This window comes from Mesoplodon bidens (genome assembly GCF_964165515.1).
Source record: "Mesoplodon bidens genome assembly, chromosome: 20".
Lineage (NCBI taxonomy): Eukaryota > Metazoa > Chordata > Mammalia > Artiodactyla > Ziphiidae > Mesoplodon > Mesoplodon bidens.
The window spans coordinates 7,113,511-7,134,804 of record NC_138181.1 but is presented as its reverse complement, the minus strand read 5'-3'; the positions used below and the strand labels follow the sequence as shown (position 1 = coordinate 7,134,804).

The following is a 21,294-nucleotide window of genomic DNA, read 5'->3' as shown; positions in this document are numbered from 1 at the left end:
TGAGTTCATGCACAAAGGAAGAGATGTTGTGGGTTAGTCCTGAGAGGCGGGACATTGACTGTGTTAATTCACCGCAGCAGGATTTCTCTCAGGTGCCTATTTGTCTGCTTGCATGCTAGTGCAATGGAAAACATTTTAAAAGTATGACTTCTAGTGTGTGCCCTTAATCTTACAGTTTAAGTGGGAAAACAAAACTGCTAACATACATACGGCAACTAGCAAAGGACACAAGACATTTTGTAATTGGTGCAAATTATGGAATTTGCATAGCAATGTTTAAGAGTTCAGAAAATGAGAGGCTGGTGGGTATATAGCACTCCAGGGGAGCTCTATGGGGGGGCATGAATTTGGACCGGGCCTTACAGTTAGCTGAGATTTAGACAGATGGAAAGGCTACCTGTGGCGAGGAGGGAAGGGTGTTCTCAGGTTAGAGAAGAGCAGGATGGGGAGGTAGGAGGGGGCGGGGTGTGAGTTGACGGCGGCCACCAAGGGGACGTGGTGCTGGTGGGGGCACTGGGAGAGCCTCCCAGGGCGAGGAGGCCGATGTGCTGTCCTGACCCGGGCACAGCTGCTGCTGCTTCCTCCTCCTAGAATGAGACTGACTCCGTCTCCACTGATTATATTTAGATACATTTATTCACATCTGTACTCCCTGTGAGGATAGGGAGGATGAAGCGGGGGGGGGGGAATGGAGGGAAAGATTTAATATTTGTCCATTTCTTACAGATGAAATTTATGTTTAGGGTATCTCACTTATTACCCAACTGAGGGGAAACTTTCTAAGGGACTTCTCGGTAAGAGAAATCTCAGGCTATCAGGTGTGACTAGTGTTTTTACTGTGCTGGAAAGAGAATATGTGCATTTTAAAATTCGGGTTGCCTTTTGACTTGTAATTGTCAGCTCTGTAAAGTAGACCAGGCAAAGGAAGGGCAAGTGGTGCTTCTTTGAAAGAGGGAACAGCCCGCTCCCTGTCGAGTCAGGGCATCTGTGAGCCTCTGCCGCATATATCTCAGTCCTCCTGGCATATAACCCCCACGTCCTTGTGGGTAGTAAAGTTAAAATTTTAAAAATGTTCTTTGATCTTCCACCCACTGATTTAGTAGACATTTAAGTTCAGTACTGCAGCTGGGAGAAAGGGAGGTTGAAATATAATTTCTGCTGTAAAAAAACAAAAGCCTCAAAAATCACAGTCTCTGTGTACTGGTTTAGAAATTATAACAATGAAGTGGTTTCTGTTTTAGAAGGTGTTGTTTGTCCTCACGCTTTAATCTACATGGCGTTACTATTTGTGACCTACTTAAAATGGTTGTCCCTGCAGTGGGAACAGTAAGTGTGTATGTAGCCCTCGGTTGACTTGTAGGCCTTTTTCAAAGCTGTCTTTTAATTGCAACCGAGAGGCTAAATACACACTGACTATAATTTCCTGTGGGCTGGACTTTATTGGGTGAAGACGTGTGATAAGTCTTAGTCCAAGGGAACCACTTCGTAAACAGTTACCCTAGTAATGAAATAGCTCCTCCCCATTCTGTGTTAAGATAGGACACGTTGTCCAGAGTGATCTTCTATCTATGCAGAATGATTCCTGGAGCAGGAGTCAAGAAATCCAGGCCCTGTGTTGGCCACGCTGGTGCACTGCTCTGCGGCCTTGGGCAGGTCACACACAGCTTCACTTTCCTCGTGTGCAAAATGAAACATTGCATTACCATCTCACTAAATGTCAGTTTTTTAACTTCTAAGGTTTTTATGATCCTAACTATGCTACAGAATGTGGAGAAATATAAAAGGATAAATACAGTGGTCCTTGGTCTCCTAGTTACCTGGGGCACAGTTGATTCATCCAGGTAGACCTTTGTAAGCATATCTCAAAATGAATCTTATATCAAATAGCACTGTTGCTTCCCCCAACCCCTTTGGAGCCTCTATAGAACTTTGGCAGATCTTAGTCAGAAATAATTGATCCTGAAAAGGAAAACATTAAGTTTACTTGAAAAACATATCAGAAATTGCATACACCTTGTTTGGCCAGAGTGAATGTTCTGAGAGAACGCCTGCCGGCCGGTGGCAACAACATGATTCACTGGGGCCCCAGGGCCAGGAGGACTTTGTTCTCAGAGGGACATGGACAGTGGGCAAAGGCTTCTTTCCCCAAGAAAACCAGTACAGTGTTCACGATTTGATCTCTTTGTTCACATTGGCTGATGAGGCTTACCCCTCAGTATGAATATTTCTGTCTTCATGCTTTTTTTTTTTTTTTTTTGCTGTACGCGGGCCTCTCCCTGTTGTGGCCTCTCCCGTTGCGGAGCACAGGCTCCGGACGTGCAGGCCCAGCGGCCACGGCTCACAGGGCCAGCGGCTCCGCGGCATGTGGGATCCTCCCAGACCGGGGCACGAACCCGTGTCCCCTGCATCGGCAGGCAGACTCTCAACCACTGCGCCACCAGGGAAGCCCCCGTGCTTTCTTTTTAAATAAAGGCTCCTTTTGGTTTCCCCAAATCCTGGAGAAGAGTGATATAAAGTAAGAAAAATCAAAACCTTTAGAGGCTTTAAAACATCACTACTACTAATAAATCACTGTAATTGAAAGTGAGCTTTGAACCTTCTCTTCTTTTCTGGAAGATGGTTGTTGTAGCCATGTGTGTGTTTAGAGTGTCATTACATGAGTGTGTCTGCACCCCTGTGATGGGTTGTAAGTCACGTGCGGAGCACTATGGAGGTGGTCAGGCGGGGCAGGTTCTGTACTAAAGGCTGGATTTCTCCTGCAGTCTTCCTGGCAGAGTTAATATGTACTTCTTTAAGAGTCTTTCAGTATTCATCTCTTTTTTTGGTCAGTTTGCATATGATATTTTATATTTCTGTCCCAATCAAGAGCTGCTAATTCTTGCTACTTTTTGCCAATTGTAAATAGCTGTAAACATATATAATTCCAGGTAGTTTGAGGATGTGGATACAGTATTTTTCTTTTCTTTTTTTTTTTTTTAGAAGTTTTGCTTCCTGCATCGCTTGTCCTTTACTCAACAAAACTGTTTTCCCTTTTCCAGATGTTTTATTAAACATCTGGAAATTCAAAGAGTCTTCCTAAGAGGCTCATAGAGTGCAGTTGTGCCCAAATGTGTGATCCAGTAAACACCTGGTGGCTTAGGTAGGGAGGAGTGATGGGAATGTGCCTGGGTATTTGATGCCCAGTCCAGCAAAACAAGGTGATGTTTTCGTATCCAAAGCCAGAGCTTTGGCCCCCCTTGCAGGGACTATCTCTGTAGGTTTTCTCTGTATGAATGACTTCTGCTCTACTGGGTATGGTAGTAGTCCTTAATGGACGTGTCACAATGGACAGTCATAACTGCATGTAGGTTTGTATTTTACACTTCCTGGGCATTGAGGATGAGACAACTTACATATCTTCACTTTTCTGTGTTTCAGTGAGAGAAGTACACTACTTGTATCACTATGAACACAAGAAGTATGAGTAGTACTTTTTAATCCTGTGTTTATGGTATACAGAATGCTTTCTTAGCTATTACCTCAAAAATGTTTGGCAAAACAAAATATAAAATACTGAGTTTTGCTGTACACATGTGTGCTATATTCCTGAAAAGCTGTTTGGTTAAAATGAAACCACTTGACCATAGAATAGTAGGCGCAGGCAATTTTAGGAATGGACATAAAGTATCCTGGAACAAGCAAGTCAGTCTTTCTCTAGAAGGTGTCCGTAGATGAGATCTACCACCTCACTAAATAGCGCTTCCTCAACCTAAAGGTGTTCAAGCAGTAACTGGGCAGTTAGTCTGAATATTGAACAAGGGGTTCAGCTAAAAGAATATTTGGACTAAATGATTTTTAAAGTCTTGCTCAAATGAGCTTCTGTGGTATATATTTTGTTGCGGTTTAGCACAGATATGAATGTTGTTTTAAATTAAGATGACCAGTAGCATATAATAAAGGAGGAGATGCCTTTGAAGATGTCTGCTGCTTCTGCCAGTGTTGCTTATGTGACTTGAGAAAGTGCTTTTCTTTGGAGTCCTCTAAAAGTGAGTAACGCAGAGGCTTGGGTTTGGTCATTTTTTCAGGCCAGACACTCGATTTCAGATTTTTAAATGTTTCATAAGGACTTTGTCTTTTGTCAAATACCCTAATACAGTCTGGTTCAGAGGAACTTTACATATGCTACAAATCGAACTTATTACTTTGGCGGTCTCCGTGGAGCCCACTCATACTCCTCTTCCAGGTGCCTTCCAGAAACTGGTTGATCAGGGAGAACAGAGCAGAGTGGTGTGAAGCAGGCTGCCTGACAGTCGGAAGTCACAGCCACCTACATTTCAATCTCTGTCTTCATTCTCCCCTGTAGCCTCATTCTCCTGGCCTAGAATAACTCTGTTACCGCTCACATTCCTTTATCCTTCATGCTCACAGGATCTCCACGTCAGCTGCCTGACAGTTTTACAGATGTCTGTGGCAGTTGGGTGGATCCTGAAGTTCTGTGATATCTGTTTTTGCACATTGTCTAAGGATTTGTGCTAAACTCTGCTCTCCTCACTTGCCTTTTTGTTTTTAACCTGCTTTTCCCATTTTAGCTTTTTGGGTTTTTTTGCATCAAACCCCTTTACTTTCAAGCTCATTATATCTCTGAATTAGAAAAATGTTCAAGAAAAATGTTCTGACTTGCTACTTTCTTCTACCATCATTTCCTGTTTTCCTCTTACCATCATATTTCATCTCCTCAGGGGTTTTAGGGATTTTAGTTCCAATTGAATAACATTTCAGGTCCTGGAAGTACTTGTGCCCAGGAACAAGGCTGAGACGTGAATACATGCCATAGCCATACTGTCTTTCTGTTAATATTTTTTCTGATTATAAAATTTATTAAACACTTGATATAGAAAATCTTTAAAGTATTAAAAATGCTTTCAGTTTTCCTACATCCCAGAGAAAACTAAAATTTTTGAATATTTTCTTCTAGTCCTTTTTATCTGTCTGTGATGCTAAATGATCTGACCTCTTTGTAACCCCTGCCCCTGCCTGCTTCCTACAAAAACAAAAAAGAAAACACACATAGAGAGTGTGCTAAAGCTGAAGATCTTTTATAATTCCTTGTGGGGGAGAAAAGTAATGTGAGCATGGAATGGATAACATGGGAAATAAGTAAACGCTGCTCTCTGATTCTAGAGAAATGGACATGTGTGAATGGAGGAACAGATGAAATAAAGAGTGTGAGGGTAAAAGGCTGTTAGCTGCACAGCAACCTTGTGAGGGTGCTCTGTTAGGAAGTGGGGGGCGGTGAGCATCTGTAGGCCAGCTCACAGGGGAAGGTGCATCAGGGCCACTGGAGGAGATATGAAACAAATCTTCGTTCTACCAGATACACTTGAACAAAGTCTATTAAAGCCGGGTAAAAAGTGGGAAGTGACGTACAAGGCTGTGAGTCCCCAAGGCCAGACTCCTGGGTGCCCTCTTGGAAGCTGACTGCCACACACCCTTCTGAGCTGTCTGTGGCCTTTAGTCCAGCCTTTTATTTACTGGATCTCGTAGGGGAGCTGGAGCAGGTGAAAGTTTGTGAAATGGAAAGAGAAGGTTTGGTTCTGATTTAATTTACACGTAAAAAAGTCACCAAGGCAATCTGTATGGAAAGAAAACAAAGGAAGTAATGTTTTTTTTAATCTTTTAAACTCAGTCATAATGGTAGGAATTCATTAAAGCCAGTACTGTGGCAGCTTTGGAGAAAAACCTAAAAGAAATTATGTAAATAACTAGTATACAAATACTTGAAAAGATAATATATCAAGTATATTTAACACTGAAATTGCGGTATTTTTCTGCAATTTCGCTTCATATTTTTTTTTTTAAATTGCAGCAAAATATGTTTGGCTCAAAAGCTCAAAACATTATTATTGTGAAAAGAAAAGCACAGTTAGAGTGCTTAGGCCACGGTTACGATGCATGACCTCCAACCTGGCCGATGGCAGTTGCTAGAATCGCATTGTGCACTCGCCGCCAGCTCCCCTGCCTCCCATTCTGGAGCGTTTTTAAAATTTTTCCTTTAAATGGCCCCTTACAAAAAGTAGGCCTGTTGTAGATGGACAACACGGAGTGAAATGCTTGCTCTCTGAAAAATAGTAGGGAGAAACATGGTTTCCTTTGGTAATTTGTTGATTTTTATTTCATCCTGTTCTGGTTTTAAATTATATATTGGAGAAGCAAACAAAACTTCCTAGATCTTGGGACTCCTTTAAAAATGTCTGATTTCAGTGCTGTTGGCTAACTTTCATTTTCTCTTCTGACTAGCAATATTTTGTTCACATTTGAAGAACCTCAGGTTAAGCCCAGAGGTCTGAATTTTGTTCTTAGAGGAAGGTGCATCCTTGATCGGCCTCGTCTGTTTGGAGTCTGGCAGGAGAGGGGTGCCTGGGGCTTGGCCTGCTGCCGCTGTGCCCCCAGCTCGGTCCTGGAGAAGGCGGAGTGGCTGTGCTCACACACTGTCTGCGCCAAACACAGAAATGGAGAGATGTTACCTTGGGGGCCTTTGTTGTGATTTATAAAACTCTCATTCTGTACAAGATCAAATTAGCTGTTTTAAAACTGTGTATTTTTAAGCCTTGATTCAAATCAGATGGAGAATAGTTTCTGTAACTAGATTGGTCTGTCACAGAGGTTATTCTGATCATGCTACTCGTACTCTGCTTAAAACCCTTCATCCCATAACTTCCCTCAACACCTAGAAAATAAATTTAAACTCCTTATCAAAGCCTACAGGGCTTGCAAGGTCTGGTTCCAGCAGCGTCCCCTGCTCCGCCTCATCTCTTGCCAGTTTTTCCCTCACTGCCCAGGCTGAGCCACCTGGCCTTCTTGCTGCTGAGTGAATACCCGCAGCGCCTTCTGCCCTGGGCCCCTTATTGCTGCACACGCCTGGGACATTCTCCCTTCGTTAGCTCCTCCTCCTTAGGAATATGTTGGCCTGCCCACGTATTCCACTGCATCTGTGCCACTGCAGTGCCTAGAAAGGTGAAAACTACTTCCCTCACCCCTTCTGCTGTGGTTTCAGTCTGTGATCTAGGTTTAACCATCAGACACGCCGTGTGAAATGTGCCAGGTGAACCTGGGCCACAAGGAGGCCAAGTCCACTTGCGGTGAGGCTGCCGTTTCTGCTGGCGGTTCATTTTTCTGTGGCTTCTGTGGCAGATGTCTGTGTGCATCTCTGAGGCAGGATGTGGGGTGCAGGTTGTGTTGCAGTCCAGGTGGTTCTGGTGGCAGCTCCGACCTGATCGTGGTAAGGCCGGTGGCTCCGTGGCGGTCCACTTCTGCACTAGAGCTCTGGGGGTATTTCCTGGACACGCAACCTGGACTTTTCCTTCGGCCTTTCCAGCAATCTGTGAACCATTTAATGTCTGATAAATCACAGTCTTGGACTAGCTAAGCAGGTCCGGTTCTCCCCACTGACGCTCTGACCAGCGTTGGCGCCGTGCGTCCCCTCCCAGCCAGCACTTACCCCTGCCCTCCCCGCCCCGTCTCCCCCGCTGCAGTTCTTCAGAGCACTTTGGCAGCCCGGCATTATGCGTGTTCTTGCTCATTCTCTTACTGGCTGCTTCCCTCACTAAAATGTATGTTCCCTGAGGGTAGGTGCTTATATTTTTACAGCCATGCCCAGCCAGACCTAGAACAGCGCCTGCACATAGTAGGGTCTCAGTACATACTTGTTGAATGAACTTATGTGCCAGCTCCAGTTTGGGGGTACCTGCCTAGAGAAATGAGATAGACACTGAAGACTGACTGCATGGGGATCAGTGGAAGAACAGGGTTATTAGTAAGTGGTACTTGTCACGGGCTGTGGAACGGCAGCCAGGCTGATTACAACCACTGAGACAGCGCATGGATTGATATCTGTGTCCAGAAACACTTCCAAGTGATTTTCCTTTTAAAAAAATTCTGTTATATTTAGCATATAAGACTAAGACTCTAGAAATAAACTGTATTTTAAAATTATTGTCAGTTTACAAGCTAGGCAATTTAGAATTTGTAGAGTGCTTACCTTTCTTGAACAATCTGAATTCAGATGATTCAAAGAATAACAGATTATTGTCTTTCCTTAAAGTGTTTGAATTTGTAGATGGACAATAAACAAACACATACATGAATACATTAATAAAATAAATGCCCTAAAATTGAGTTTTTAGATCTGATTAATCTAGACCAATGCTTTTCAAATGGCAGGTTAATATCCATTATTAATGATCCATTAAGTTAATCTAGTGCTTTGTGGCTAGCATTTCTTTCATTAAAGTGGAATAGAAAAAAAATGTAGTCCACATGGGACAGGTAAGTATTACTTCCTGAAACTTTTGTTTCAGATACATATGTGTACCTTATATATACCAGGTCAGGATGAAAATGTAATTTCTTACTGAAGATTGGAGTAAAAACTTGAAAAACATAGAGACACAACTGGATGATCTTCAACTCATTAATGATGGCTCTACCCAGAAGTGCTGCTAAGGTTGAAAGTTAGAAGTTTATCTACGGAGAAACCTAACTTACTGTTTTTTAAAACCCTGGGCCTGGAGCCAACACCTGAAGACATGTTCGGTGCTTGCACAGTGGCAAGTGAGGAGAGAGTGGTAGGCACCCTTGTAATCCACTTTAAGAGTAAATACCCACTTAAAGACAAACACTAAACATTACCAAATAAACCCAGTGCATTTGGAGAAAATTTACCTTGACAGATTGATGTGTATATCCTTTTAAACATCTTGGAATTTATTTGTTGTGCTCTATTTGGAAGCTGCTCTGTTTGTGTCTTCCTACAGTAAAGGACTTAACTCACATGGTGATGACATTAGCACACATGTATTTGGTTTAACTGGACTGTAATATAAATGATCAGCTATACTCTACTGATAATCGTTATGATTCTGTTTTGTCCTGTGTAGGAGGTTCCTTGCTATATGCTAGGTTTTAAGTTGTGGTCTTCACATAGGGGTTTGTTAAAATAGGTTACTATATATGGGTTTAAAATTTATAGCAAGCTGAATGAACCTTGTTTTGTCACTGAAATTATTTATGCCAACTCAAGATATATGTCATGTCCTCTGACCAAAACATCTTTATAGTTACAGTATTTAGGATAAAATGTAATTTTATGAAATTGTAGAACTTGAAACCTGCAAGGACCTTAGAGCTCCTACTTCTATACAGATGAGTACACTCAGGCCTATACTGAGCTTCGCTGGAGATTTTCTCACTCTTTTTTTCAGGCCTTTCCCTGCAACTTTGAGGAATTGCTATTATAATTATTTTCTCATTGCCTTAAGTGTAAAGGAGGAAGAGAGTAAGTCTGAGGATTAAAGTGAGCCCATTAAACTGTGAATTAGACGTGATTCCTCGGTCTCTTTCCCACTTCCCCTACCTCCAGGGTGAGGCTGGGCACCTTTGCCAAGATTGTAAATAAATATTCTTTAAATAATTGTCATTACAGCAGCAAGGTTGTTTGTTACCTGGGCCAGGAGCAGAGGAAGAGGATGTTGGTGGCAAAGCCCCGTCTGTCCTTAGAAATTAAGCTCTAGCCCAAAACTTTCCTGTTGTGCTCGACCAGACAAAAACCACAGTTCCTGCCCTCTGTAGGCCATCGCAGGTAACTGACTTTGTTTATTCAAGTATGCCTCTTTGGGGCTCTTACGTCCTGTTCCAGATTTTCCAGTCTCACACTGTATTCTTTTGGGGAGGAGTGTAATAATTCTTCTCTATCTTATGACATTTTTGACATTTCTAGTGAGTCTTACATTACTATAATGATCTAAAATTAGCAGAAGGCAATACACATAAGACCAATAAACCTGTGGGCTCTGAATTCCAGCTGTGCCACTTCTGACCTTGGGAATGTTGCAGCCGTCTGAGCCTTTCTGTCTCATCTGGAACTGTGGAGTGGGGATGGTTATCTATCTCACAGTCCTGTACATTTTGTCTTAATGAGGTAATTCATGAAACAGTGCTCATAACTCTGCCTGGCAATAGTAGTAAATGTGTTTGCTGTGGGGCTGCTGCCTAAAAACCCTAAACCTCCCTGGCCTGAAACTGCCAAATTACTGTGGTCAGCAGTCACTTGCACAGCTGTTTTTTGAGGATCTGCTACTCACTTGTTGCTGTGGGGAATCCCGGAGAAGGTTTCCGGGAGCTTCTGTGCCTCTGTGTGGGGAGGTCTTAAACTTGACCCATGAGCAGAGCAGTGCGCCCGGTGGTGCTGCTGTGGGTTAGGAAGGAGAGTGGATTTCCTGGGAAAGGAAGGACGAGGAGTATGAGGAATTTTTTTTGAATGGTCTCTCGTCGCTCTCTTCTAATTATTAACTCAACGTACATCTTATCTGAGCCTATTTTATCAGCACATTTTTTCCCACTCGGTGAAACTACAAAGAAACCATATAGTACTCAGAACATTATTTAGCTGGGGTGGCATCAGGACGAAGGGAGTTATTTAGATGAATGTTTCATGTCATTGATCTAAGGCAGCTCAGTGTAGCCATTTCCCATGGAGATGAGTTTGCCAATGGACCACCACCCTCAGAGTTCCTGAGCTGCCAGGAGATTGCCAGCTGGGCCAAAATATATCCAAGCCCACTAGCTAAGGCTTCTCCCCGCCTGGACTGTGTGTGTATGGACACTGCCAATGCTCCTGCATGTGGCTTTTTTGCTCTTCGTCCTTGGCTGACAAATAGCTGACAATGAGTATTTCTTTAGCTATTGTAACATATTCAGTCAAGTTAAATTGAATCCTTCTAGCTTGTTGAGCTATCCTGTTTCTTTTTTTGAACTACCATGTGATTAAGTTATACAGAGTTATGATAGAAAAATTAGGAAATGACAAGCAAAGTAAGAGAAAAAAATTCTCCCATAATAACATTTTATGGAATAGCATTGCATCATGTATTTATATTATTATATATTATGGAATATATAGTATAATATTGGGATATAATATTATCCCATTATATTATGTAATTATACATTATTATATAAAACATTATGATATTATACTATAATATTATATATTGTGTTCCTTACATAGCTTTGCTATGTAACAAACACCCCCAGAATCTCGGTGACTTAAATTAGGTATTCGTGTCCCTTTGGGATGGATATGGCCGAGTGCTCCAGTGTCTTCTCATCAGAGGCCCAGCCTGGAGGAGCGGTCCCTCTGCAGACAAGCCCGTTCCTGTGTTAGAAAGAAGAAGGCGAGAGGCTGAGCCAACCACACAACGCACTGAACGCTCCCCATGCAATGTGCATATCTACTCTTATTCTGCTCGCCAGCGCAAGTTACACGGCTACAGCCACATCCATGGAGGGGTAGGAAGGTTTCCTCAGAAACCTTGGGAGTAGGTTGCAGGGTAGGCATTTTGTGAAAACTAATACAGTCTGTGATAGTTTTGGTCACAGATACTCCATTTCTCCACATAAAATACTCGTGTGCTGTACTACAGCAACCATTCTTCTCTCCTGTTCCTGAGGGCTTCCCTCCTCCTACAGGCAGGGTGCATTCACCCCGCCCCAGAGAGATACAGCACATGCCGCCTTTTTTAGGGCTTTACAACAGCTGTAATGAACCTGGATTCAGTGGTTGTGGTCTGCTTTTCCCTTTCACGCGCGCGCACGCGTGTGTGAATGTGTGTGTATTAATTTTTATTGGAGTATAGTTGCTTTGCAACGTTGTGTTAGTTTCTGCTGTACAGCACAGTGAATCAGCCACACGTAGACATGTATCCCCTCTTTTTTGGACTTCCTTCCCATTTAGGTCACCACAGAGCACCAAGTAGAGTCCCCTGTGGTATACAGCAGGTTCTCATTAGTTATCTATTTTATACACGGTATCAATAGTGTATATATGTCAATCCCAATCTCCCAGTTCATCTCACCCACCCCTTTCCCCTCGGTATCCATACGTTTGTTCTCTACATCTGTGTCTCTATTTCTGTTTTGCAAGTAAGTTCATCTGTACCATTTTCCTAGATTCCACATATAAGCGATATTATACAATATTTGTTTTTCTCTTTCTAACTTATTTCACTCTGTATGACAGCCTCTAAGTCCATCCACGTCTCTGCAAATGGCACAATTTCATTCATTTTTATGGCTGAGTAATATTCCATTGTATATATGTACCACATCATCTTTATCCATTCCTCTGTTGATGGACGTTTAGGTTGCTTCCATGTGCTGCAGTGAACATTGGGGTGCATATGTCTTTCTGAATTATGGTTTTCTCCAGGTATATGTCCGGCACTTGGATTGCTGGGTCATATGGTAAATCTTCACATGTCAATATATATTTCAATAGAATGTTCATGCTTGCACTGTACTTCATTATATATGCTATAAGTTATTTAACTTATAAGTTGGGATTTTTATCTTTTTTCTAATTGATGTCTAAAAATTTGTATTTTAAGGATTTTTTCTTTTACCCTTGTCTGTCATATATGCTGCTTATATTTTTTCTAGCTTTCCTTCTAACTTTATGTGTGTTATTTTTTAAAATTTCAGCTTTTAAATATTAAGCAGGACAGAGATACTATGGATGGTGTATTGTACAAAAGCAAAATGGGGTGGAATAGAGGCAATGGAAGTAGTAGGACTGCGTAGGAGGCCTCTCAGTAACTGGGCAGGACTGAGATGGAAATGCAAAGAGCGCAGGAAGCATTGAGATACGCTTATTATCCTTTACACTTAGGATTTAAGGTTTCCCACTGTTGAAGTTCATCTTCCCAGAACCGGCCCTCTCCTAAAGGGAAATTCTCCATTTATAGTCTAGTAAGAGAAAAAAATGTTCGGAATAAAGCAAATGATCTTTATTTCAGTGGCAGTAAAGTCAGTGTTTGAAGAGAAGACAGAAATGTATTTGTTTTCAAATGGGAAGCAACATTTTGGTACATTATGCTTTGCTTTGCTTTTTGCTTTTTCATCTTTTTGGCGTCTTTGTTTTAGATCGTATCTGCCAGGAAGTTCCTTTTTCATGAATCAGCTGCTTTTTGAAATTATCACCACAATTTTAAGAACAGGCTAGTGATATTGCAATATTTTCAGGGTTAAAAGCACTTTAATTAATGTGAAATTCATTGTCAATATACTTCAGGCCAAAATCTGAAAATGATTGCTTTGAGATTCAATTGCGTTCATTTCTATTCATGTAGTTTTCAAATGCAAGGTTTACTTACTAATTTTTAGGCTTAGTGTTATATATTCTTAATAGAAACACACTCATGTTTTTTTTTACTTTTTATAAACAAAAAAACCCCGGAAGATTAGCAACTGGCCTTTTAGAAATAGCATCCATTGTACTATAATCACCTGTTCTTCTGTGGCAGTCGTTTCATGTTGTTTATTTTAACCAAGAATTCCACTTCCAAGGGAATTCTCTACGTGGGAGTCTGTCTTCTGTGGGTGATTATTTACACCAACAAAAAAGGCACATTAATTGTTTGTATTATTAGAAGTTTGTTTCAAACTTTTCCTTGAAATGTAAATATTTGATCCTCTCAGAGTTCAAACATTCTAGTGATAATGAAGAATTGAAGGAAAGCAATTTTGATTTCAACCTCTTGAAAATCTGATTGAGCATCTTCAGGTGCCTTGGAGGGGCCAATAATACAGTCTAATTCTAGGTAAGCCCTTCCTGAGTGGGTGGGTCTGTGTAGCTGCAGAGTCGTTCACGTGTTGGTCAGTGAGCTGCACTCTGTCTTACACGCCACAGAATGTGCACCAGAAAAATCTCTGCCTTGGTCCATTCTTCAAGGGGAAAAGACCCTGTAGCCAGAGGAACAGTGAGGGAGCTCAGGCCCTGTGGTAGCACTGCCTTCTGATTGGTGCAGTGCTAGCAGCAGAGAATTAAAGGACATTTCACCCAGCTCTTAACCAGCGGCAAATAAAAAGAGTTTTCCAGCTAGGATTTCTCACAGTTCTTGTCCTCAGAAAAGCACGAAAATCAAGATAGTCTCAGAAAAGAGAGAAAGGCATTTTAGGAGAACATGAAAATTGCCCTGGCAAGCAGTGCATGAAACAATAGAGTACCTCTTGTAAAGAGTATCACTTAAGGTATAGGAGTATATACCTTAACATTTTAAGTGATTTCCATCTTGTAACTCTGAGAAGAACCTGTAAGTAGTTTACTTACATATACATACAGGGGCACATAAAATGTGTCTATTTTACAGAATTGAAAACTGAAACTTAGAGAGCATAAGTAGCCGGAGGTTCCCCAGACAGTTCCCCCTCCATCTTTCATCACTGCCGTTCTCTATGGGCTCAGGATAGTTTACTGAACTCTCCAGGTCATATTTTGAAGTTACTGGGGAGAATATGGATCAGAGAAAGAGACTTACAAGTAGTTGCATCTTTTTCCAGATGATCTTAAACAGTAGAAAGAACCGTTAGTTACAAGTAGGTTGTCTCAGCTTCCTCTGCAGATGGATGAGTGATAGGTAGCACAGTGCCTGGCAGCGGTGCGTGCCATTCCGAGTACTGGAAATCAACCTCAGGATTCCTGGGAAATATTCTGCCCTGGGAAATAAAATGTTAAAACGAATGGGATCTGAAAGAGTTTGTTTTTGCTTTTATTTTCAGTTCTTTCACATAATTTTCGTATAATTTGTAGGCAAAAAGTCCTACGTTCCATAAATGGTCCTGTGAACATAGTGTTTCACATTCAAGACATGTTCGTGATTGTTTTTTGGTTAGATGGAAAAAGATTGAGATGAAATATTGTTTATAAGTTTCTACTTTGTAAGATTTTTACACCCTTGGGAAAGCTGTTGGCTATGCTATTGTAAAAGTTCTTGCAATTGGTGAATAATTCCACTCTAAGAGTAAATATCCACTTAAAGACAAACACTAAACATTGCCAAATAAACCCAGTGCATTTGAAGAAAATTCACCTTGACAGATAGATGTGCATATCCTTTTAAACATCTTGGAATTTATTTGTTGTGCTCTATTTGGAAGCCACTTTTTTGGTCTTTCTACAGTAAAGGACTTAACTCACATGGTGATGACATTAGCACATATATATCTGGTTTAACTGGACTGTAATATAAATGATCAACTATACTCTACTGATAATCATTATGATTCTGTTTTGTCCTGTGTAGGAGGTTCCTTGCTATATGCTAGGTTTTAAGTTATGGTCTTCACATAGGGGCTTGTTAAAATAGGTTACTGTATATGGGTTTAAAATTTATAGCAAGCTGAATGAACCTTGCTTTGTTATTGAAATTACTTATGCCAACTCAAGGTATGTATCATTTCCTGTGACCAAAAAATCTTCTTAGTTACAGTATTTAAGATAAAATGTAGTTTTATGAAATTGTAGAACTTGAAACCTGCAAGGACCTTAGAGCTCCTACTTCCGTACAGGTGAGCAAACTGAGGCCTGGGAACGTGAAGGGGCTCTGCACGCATCCTTGTGCAGCAGGATGGTGGCATTGCTGCAGCTTCACTCAGGTGTTCTGAGTCTCAGTCCAGCACCCTTTTTGTTCTACTGTTTCCTCAGACATAGGCAGAGGGAAAGACAGAAAAGACAAGAAAGGCAAGCAGCTTTTGATCCTGTTTATGCCCTTGTTTTGGTGTCTCGGGAAAATTATTTAACTTTGTGGCCTTGTTTTCCTCTTAAATAAAAATGGAACTGCCTTTTCTGCATCATATTATGTATCTAGTCTGTTTTTGAGGTTTTTTTGTTTGTTTTTGATGTTTTTTGATATATGTATACATATAGCTCATTCGCTTTTCTCTACAGCAGAACTAACACAACATTGTGAAGCAACTACACCCCAATTAAAAAAAAAACATTCTTTTTTATACAGTGACGTTTCTTTAAGTCTTTATGCTCCAGAGTTCAGATAATTTATAAACAGGTAACCACGTCTCTTGATATAATTACAGACCTAGAAGCTGTCATTCCATCTTTCAGGCCTGCAGGGGGAAGGCTAAATGACCAAGCTGTGCTTCTGCTAATGGTTAGCTTCCAAAGCAAACTGCTGATTTACCCAAGTGTAGCAGAAAGGTTTAGGGTGATAAGTATGGATATAGCCTTTAAGCAATGTTCATACTGTTTATGAGGTGTTTTATATCTTTAAAAGCTTGATCTAAAAGAAAACAACCATGCTCTAGAAACTACATCATGTTCCCTATTATTAATATAAATATATACTCTTTTGATGACTCATCCATGAGAATCTATAAAATATTCATACTGCTAACAGCCTATAATGAATTCTTGGATTGTAGGTACCTTTTATATTATATCTAATTAAGTGCTTAAATTAAGAAATCTGTTTCCAAAGGGAAACACGGAGAGTTGCTGCATTGTTATCTGTTTTTTGTTTTTATTTTTTTATTTTTAAATATCTTTATTGGAGTATAATTACTTTCCAATGTTCTGTTAGTTTCTGCTGTACAACAAAGTGAATCAGCAATGTGTATACACATATCCCCATATCCCCTCCATCTTGCGTCTCCCTCCCACCCTCACTGTCTCACCCCTCTAGGTGGTCACAAAGCACCGAGCTGATATCCCTGTTCTATGTGGCTGCTTCCCACTAGCTATCTATTTTACATTTGGTTGTGTATATAAGTCCATGCCACTCTCTCACTTAATCCCAGCTTACCCTTCCCCCTCCCCGTGTCCTCAAGTCCATTCTCTACGTCTGTGTCTTTATTCCTGTCCTGCCCCTAGGTTCATCAGAACCCTTTTTTTTTTTTAGATTCCATATATATGTGTTCGCATACGGTATTTGTTTTTGTCTTTCTGACTTACTTGACTCTGTATGACAGACTCTAGGTCCATCCACCTCACTAAAAATAACTCAATTTTGTTTCTCTTTATGGCTGAGTAATATTCCATTGTATATATGTGCCACATCTTCTTTATCCATTCATCTGTCAATGGACACTTAGGTTGCTTCCATGTCCTGACTGTGGTAAATAGTGCTGCAATGAATATTGTGGTACATGACTCTTATTTTTTTTTTTTTTTTGCTGTACGCGGGCCTCTCACTGTTGTGACCTCTCCCATTGCGGAGCACAGGCTCTGAATGCACAGGCTCAGCGGCCATGGCTCACAGGCCCAGCCACTCCGCGGCATGTGGGATCCTCCCGGACCGGGGCACGAACCCGTGTCCCCTGCATTGGCAGGCGGACTCTCAACCACTGCGCCACCCGGGAGGCCCATTACTCTTTTTGAATTATCGTTTTCTCAGGGTATATGCCCAGTAGTGGGATTGCTGGGTCTTATGGTGGTTCTATTTTTAGTTTTTTAAGGAACCTCTATACTGTTCTCCACAGTGACTTTATCAGTTTACATTCCCACCAACAGTGCAAGAGGGTTCCCTTTTCTCCACACCCTCTCCAGAAGGGGTTCCCTTTTCTCCACACCCTCTCTTTTTGATGATGGCCATTCTGACTGGTGTGAGGTGATACCTCATTGTAGTTTTGATTTGCATTTCTCTAATGATTAGTGGTGTTGAGCATCCTTTCATGTGTTTGTTGGCAATCTGTATATCTTCTTTGGAAAAATGTCTATTTAGGTCTTCAGCCCATTTTTGGATTGGGTTGTTTGTTTTTTTGATATTGAGCTGCATGAGCTGTTTATATATTTTGGAGATTAATCCTTTGCCCGTTGATTCGTTTGCAAATATTTTCTCCCATTCTGAGGGTTGTCTCTTCATCTTGTTTATGGGTTCCTTTGCTGTGCAAAAGCTTTTAAGTTTCATTAGGTCCCATTTGTTTATTTTTGTTTTTATTTCCATTACTCTAGGAGGTGGATCAAAAAGATCTTGCTGTGATTTATGTCAGAGTGTTCTTCCTATGTTTTCCTCTAAGAGTTTTATAGTGTCTGGCCTTACATTTAGGTCTTTAATCCATTTGGAGTTTATTTTTGTGTATGATGTTAGGAAGAGTTCTAATTTCATTCTTTTACATGTAGCTGTCCCAGCACCACTTATTGAAGAGGCTGTCTTTTCTCCATTGTATATTCTTACCTCCTTTATCAAAGATAAGGTGACTATATGTGCATGGGTTTATCTCTGGGCTTTCTATCCTGTTCCATAGATCTGTATTTCTGTTTTTGTGCCAGTACCATACTGTCCTGATTACTGTAGCTTTGTAGTGTAGTCTGAAGTCAGGGAGCCTGATTCCTCCAGCTCTGTTTTTCTTTCTCAAAATTGCGCTTGCTATTCCGGGTCTTCTGTGTTTCCATACAGATTGTGAAAGTTTTTGTTCTAGTTCTGTGAAATATGCCAGTGGTAGTTTGATAGGGATTGCATGGAAACTGTAGATTGCTTTGGTTAGTATAGTCATTTACACAATGTTTATTCTTCCATTCCAAGAACATGGTATGTATCTCCATCTGTTTGTATCATCTTTAATTTCTTTCATCAGTGTCTTATAGTTTCCTGCATACAGGTCTTTTGTCTCCTTAAGTAGGTTTATTCCTAGGTATTTTATTCTTTTTGTTGCAGTGGTAAATGGGAGCATTTCCTTAATTTCTCTTTCAGATTTTTCACCATTAGTGTATAGGAGTGCAAAAGATTTCTGTGCATTAATTTTGTATCCTGCTACTTTACCAAATTCATTGATTAGCTCTAGTAGTTTTCTGGTAGCATCTTTCGGATTCTCTATGTATAGCATCATGCCTCTGCAAACAGTGACAGCTTTACTTCTTCTTTTCCGATTTGGATTCCTTTTATTTCTTTTTCTTTTCTGAGTGCTGTGGCTAAAACTTCCAAAACTAGAGTGGGCATCCTTATCTTGTTCCTGATTTTAGAGGAAATGGTTTCAGTTTTTCACTATTGAGAATGATGTTGGCCGTGGGTTTGCCATATACGGCCTTTATTATGTTGAGGTAAGTTCCCACTATGCCTACTTTTTGGAGAGTTTTTATCATAAATTAGTGTTGAATTTTGTTGAAAGCTTTTTCTGCATCTATTGAGATGATCAAATGGTATTTCTCCTTCAGTTTGTTAATATGGTGTATGACATTGATTGATTTGCATATATTGAAGAATCCTTGCATTCCTAGGATAAACCCCACTTGATCATGTTGTATGATCCTTTTAATGGGCTTTTGGATTCTGTTTGCTAGTATTTTGTTGAGGATTTTTGCGTCTATGTTCACCTGTGATATTGGTCTGTAGTTTTCTTTTTTTGTGACATATTTGGCTGGTTTTGGTATCAGGGTGATGGTGGCCTCATAGAATGAGTTTGGGGGTGTTCCTCCCTTTGCTATATTTTGGAAGAGTTTGAGAAGGATAGGTGTTAGCTCTTCTCAATGTTTGATAGAATTTGCCTGTGAAGCCATCTGGTCCTGGGCTTTTGTTTGTTGGAATATTTTTAATCACAGTCTCAATTTCAGTGCTTGTGATTGGTCTGTTCATATTTTCTATTTCCTCCTGGTTCAGTCTCGGAAGGTTGTGCTTTTCTAAGAATTTGTCCATTTCTTCCAGGTTGTCCATTTTATTGGTATAGAGTTGCTTGTAGTAATCTCTCATGATTTCTTGTATTTCTGCAGTGTCAGTTGTTACTTCTTCTTGTTCATTTCTACTTCTTTTGATTTGAGTATTCTCCCTTTGTTTCTTGATGTGTCTAGCTAGTGGTTTATTAATTTTGTTTATCTTCTCAAAGAACCAGCTTTTAGTTTTATTGATCTTTGCTATCATTTCCTTCATTTCTTTTTCATTTATTTCTGATCTGATCTTTATTACTTCTTTCCTTCTGCTAACTTTGGGGGTTTTTTGCTCTTTTTTCTCTAATTGCTTTAGGTATAAGTTTAGGTTGTTTATCTGAGATTTTTCTTATTTCTTGAGGTAGGATTGTATTGCTAGAAACTTCCCTCTTAGAACTACTTTTGCTGCATCCCATAGGTTTTGGGTTGTTGTGTTTTCATTGTCATTGGTGTCTAAGTATTTGTTGATTTCCTCTTTGATTTCTTCAGTGATCTCTTGGTTATTTAGTAGTGTATTGTTTAGCTTCCATGTGTTTGTATTTTTTACAGATTTTTTTCCTGTGATTCATATCTAGTCTCATAGCATTGTGGTTGGAAAAGATACTTGATATGATTTCAGTTTTCTCTGACTTACCAAGGCTTGTTTTGTGACACAGGGTATAATCTATCCTGGAGAATGTTCCATGAGCAGTTGAGAAGAAAGGGTATTCTGTTGTTTTTGGATGGAATGTCCTATAAATATCAGTTAAGTCCGTCTTGTTTAATGTGTCATTTAAAGCTTGTGTTTCCTTATTTATTTTCATTTTGGATCTGTCCTTTGGTGAAAGTAGAGTGTTAAAGCCCCTACTATTGCTGTGTTACTGACAATTTCCCCTTTTATGGCTGTTAGCATATGCCTGCGTGTATGGAGGTGCTCCTATGTTGGGTGCATAAATATTTACAATTATTATATCTTCTTCTTGGATTGATCCCTTGATCGTTACGTAGTGTCCTTCTTTGTCTCTTGTAATAGTCTTTATTTTAAAGTCTATTTTGTCTAATATGAGAATTGCTACTCCAGCTTTCTTTTGATTTCCATTTGCATGGACTATCTTTCTCCATCCCCTCACTTTCAGTCTGTATGTGTCCCTAGGTCTTAAGTGGGTCTCTTGTAGACAGAATATATATGGGAGGTCTTGTTTTTGTATCCATTCAGCTAGTCTGTTTCTTTTGGTGGGAGCATTTAATCCATTTACATTTAAGGTTGTTATCAATATGTATGTTCCTATTACCATTTTCTTAATTGTTTTGGGTTTGTTATTGTATGTCTTTTCCTTCTCTTGTGTTTCCTGCCTAGAGAAGTTCCTTTAGCATTTATTGTAAAGCTGGTTTGGTGGTGCTGAATTCTCTTAGCTTTTGCTTGTCTGTAAAGTTTTTAATTTCTGTGTCGAATCTGAATGAGATCCTTGCTGGGTAGAGTAATCTTGGTTGCAGGTTTTTCCCTTTCATCACTTTAAATATGTCCTGCCACTGCCTTCTGGCTTGCCGAGTTTCTGCTGAAAGATCAGCTGTTAACCTTATGGGTATTCCCTTGTATGTTGTTTGTTGCTTTTCCCTTGCTGCTTTTAATACTTTTCTTTGTATTTAATTTTTGTCAGTTTTATTACTATGTGTCTCGGTGTGTTTCTCCGTGGATTTGTCCTGTATGGGATTCTCTGTGCTTCCTGGACTTGATTGACTAGTTCCTTTCCCATGTTAGGGAAGTTTTCAACTATAATCTCTTCTAATATTTTCTTAGTCCCTTTCTTTTTCTCTCCTTCTTCTGGGACCCCTATAATTCGATTGTTGGT

At 40.3% G+C, this 21,294-nt stretch overlaps 1 protein-coding gene across 9 annotated transcripts in view; it reads left to right on the top strand.

The window, feature by feature from the left end:
• PSD3 (pleckstrin and Sec7 domain containing 3) overlaps nt 1–21,294 on the top strand; it is a 559,242-nt gene that overhangs the window by 343,299 nt on the left and 194,649 nt on the right. The gene's annotated exons all lie outside the window — the stretch shown is intronic.